This window comes from Limulus polyphemus, unplaced genomic scaffold (genome assembly GCF_000517525.1).
Source record: "Limulus polyphemus unplaced genomic scaffold, Limulus_polyphemus-2.1.2 Scaffold54, whole genome shotgun sequence".
Lineage (NCBI taxonomy): Eukaryota > Metazoa > Arthropoda > Merostomata > Xiphosura > Limulidae > Limulus > Limulus polyphemus.
Genome location: NW_013665664.1, coordinates 1,236,860 through 1,240,182, shown reverse-complemented (window position 1 = coordinate 1,240,182; position 3,323 = coordinate 1,236,860).

The window sequence follows — 3,323 nt, the reverse complement described above, 5'->3', positions numbered from 1 at the left end:
AGCTCATAGTTCCATCTCTTGACAGATTTGAGATCTAATTACAGCCGCAGCTATTGAGGATTCCCTTGTTTTGTGTTAGTTCATCACTGACCTTTCTATATTCCATAGTTCTGATAAAAATGTAAGGTGAATTTTATTATCAAAATATTTCTAATTTGTCTTTTTCTGAAACGTTGTCACCACATGCGATTTTTATGGAGGAAACTACACCAGAGCAAGTCTTCAATAAAGGTATTTTCGAGTAGTTGCTTGCTTGTGACCTATTTTCTGAAAAAGTAAATTTCATTTCTCACGTGACTCATGCTCGATACAGGAAGATCGATAGATAAATAGAATATCGAATGTAAGAAATAAATGTTTATATTTTGAAGATCTTCAATGCTTGATATAAAATATAGATAAGTAACAGCATTAGAGTACATTAGTAATGAAGATTCAAGTGTAGTACAAACATATATTAAATTGCTCAAAATACTTACCAGCTTGTTGTACTAAATATTATGTTAATAACGGTAAAAGGTACGTTATACTGTATAAACTTATTTTTTTGTAATGTCTAGTTAGTCCTAATAGGTATGCCGAGCATTTAATAAGCAAATGTGGTAAGTTTGTTTTAGCGCCAAGCGATACAATATGCCTATCGAACATCAAATTATAGCGATATATGTTCTCTAGCTTTTCGCTGATCCACCCCGTAAGGGAAAACGAAAGGAGCATGATACAAATACTTTTTTTATTTTTTTACAAGTAAAATGTTTTAGCGATTAAACGCTATTTTACTTGAAATATAATCATGCATGTTTTACAATGCTCCGTAAACATCTGATAATCCAATGATATTATTAAATTATTTTATACATATCTTCCAAAAAGTCTAGGTTTGTTTAAAAAAGTACCGTATAATATAAATAAAAACTTATATATATATACTTATAAATCAACAACAACAAAATTCCCGGTTAAAAGGGAATACGTCAAATCATCTGTGGCTCAATATGTTATAGAAACTGGTTATTCTATCTTATTGCATCAAGAAAAAGTCGTAGCACAACCATTTCTTTTTATCGTCAATGATATATATTAGAGAAAGTATTCAGATAGCTAAGAAGAACAATTTATGAAATAATAACATAAGGCCTGCGTTCCATCCAATATGGCGTTCATGTTTCTCCCTATGAACAAAATGGCGTTTCCCAAATAAATGACGACAGTCTACACGAAGTAATAAATAAAATATTTTATGTTGAGATAAATGTCTTGTTATTATCTTTGTCCATGAGATTTCAGTTTGATTTTAAATAAATTTATTTGTTGAGTTTTTTTTTGTTTGATCGAAACTCCACAAATTCCTTCTATATAATTAATATTTAATTATTTTTATGAACCTTAAATTAAATCTCTGAATGTAAAATACTATATAAGGATAATTTATAGAGAAAAATAAGGAAGCTTCCAGCTTCATCAGTAATTTCCTGGGTTTCTTTCATTTATAAAAAAATATATTGAAAAATTAAAATAAGAAATCTTAACACAAATAAAAGTAAGTTAGCTTGTACAATACCCAGGGATTCCATTTTCAAATGCTCACAAATGGCGCAGCGGTATGTCTGCGGACTTCTACCGCTAGAAACCTGGTTTGATACCCGTGGTGGGCAGAAAACATATAGCCCTTTGTATAACTTTGTGCTTAATAACATACAACAACAACAACCATTTCCAAACAAATAATGCGTTTCTCGTACTACATTAACACACTAAAATAAATCATACATTTCGTATCTATTGACTACCAGCCATTGAGAACATTTTTAAAAAATTAGTTATAATTTTGATAAGCAATTAAAAAAGTATATTTCCGTGGTTTACTAAATTTTGGTTTTGTTATATAAGTTACTTTACTTAGCTATTTAGTGGATAGCAGAAATCTGAGAACGTTGTAAACATAATTTTTTGTTTGGACCTTATCTTTAGGAAATCAAAATAATTTAACCAAAAGCATGAAAGAAATATTAATAAAGGTTTTAAATAGTTGATTGCTCCTAAGTATTTGGTTACTTTAAAAAAAACGTATAAGTCCCTTTGTGTTTATGGCAAAACTACTAAGGTTACCTGCCACTGAATATAATTTTGAACTACTGACCAGATGGAAAGCAGTCAGCAAGCAGCACCATACCACCCACCATCCACGGTAAAGGTCTGACAGTCACGCTTATAGCTCACCCACAGCTTAAAGTGTGGCTCATTAGCTTCGAAACCCAGAGCTCTCCCACAGTGCTAACCTGTGTCCAGGTTATCGTTCTAAGAAAAAGAAAATTAAATTTCAATATAGAGTTAGATCTACTAGATGGCCTCATTTTTATAGTTTTAGAATCAGATCCAAAAAAAAAAAACACTGAAAAAATAAATATGAAGCCCAGTTTATCGTTCGACTTACCACATGTCACTGAGTTATACCGGTTTCAGGGAATTCCACCCCTCATCAGTGACTCCGGAATAGGGTGAATATAAATACCATGACTAGGCTTCATAAAGAGGTGGCGTTTTATATTATATCATTGTATTGGGTTACTGATGAGTGATGGAATTACCCGCAACCGATATAATATTACAGTTTATTTTTCAGCATTTTAAAGAGCTACTTTCTTGAAATAATTCGCAAGAATAAACTGGTAGACTCAATACTGGATATTCTTGAAATTTCTGTATAAATATTGGAGTACTGTGTAAAGATTTTTCAAAGCACCATTAAATATAAAGAAAGAGCAGATTATAGATAGTTAGTAATAAATTAAGATTTGTTTGTAATTAAGCACAAAGCTACACAATGGGCTATCTGTGCTCTGCCCACCACGGGTATCGAAACCGGATTCTAGCGTTGTAAGTCCGCAGACATACCGCTGTGTCACTGGGGGGAGGCAATAAATTAACAAGACTGTTTGTTGTAAAGCACAAAGCTACAAAATGGGCTATGGGTGCTGTGCCAAAGAAGACGATTTTGATAAATTTTTGAAGAGTTATATAACAAAATAGTTATTTTTTTTGTATATTGAATGGTATAATTTATGATTTGATTAATTGTGTTGCCAATGGTTCGAGAAATTGTTTTCACTTAGGAAAGTTATTTATTTCTTATCATGAACAAAACCAGTTAAAATAATATCATGAATATTATAATCCCTTACTATACTACAGATACGTTGAGAACACAAGATTATAATCCCTTACTATATCACAAATACGTTGAGAACACAAGATTATAATCCCTTACTATATCACAGATACGTTGAGAACACCTTGATCGCGTTTCGACAGTAAAGCTAGAC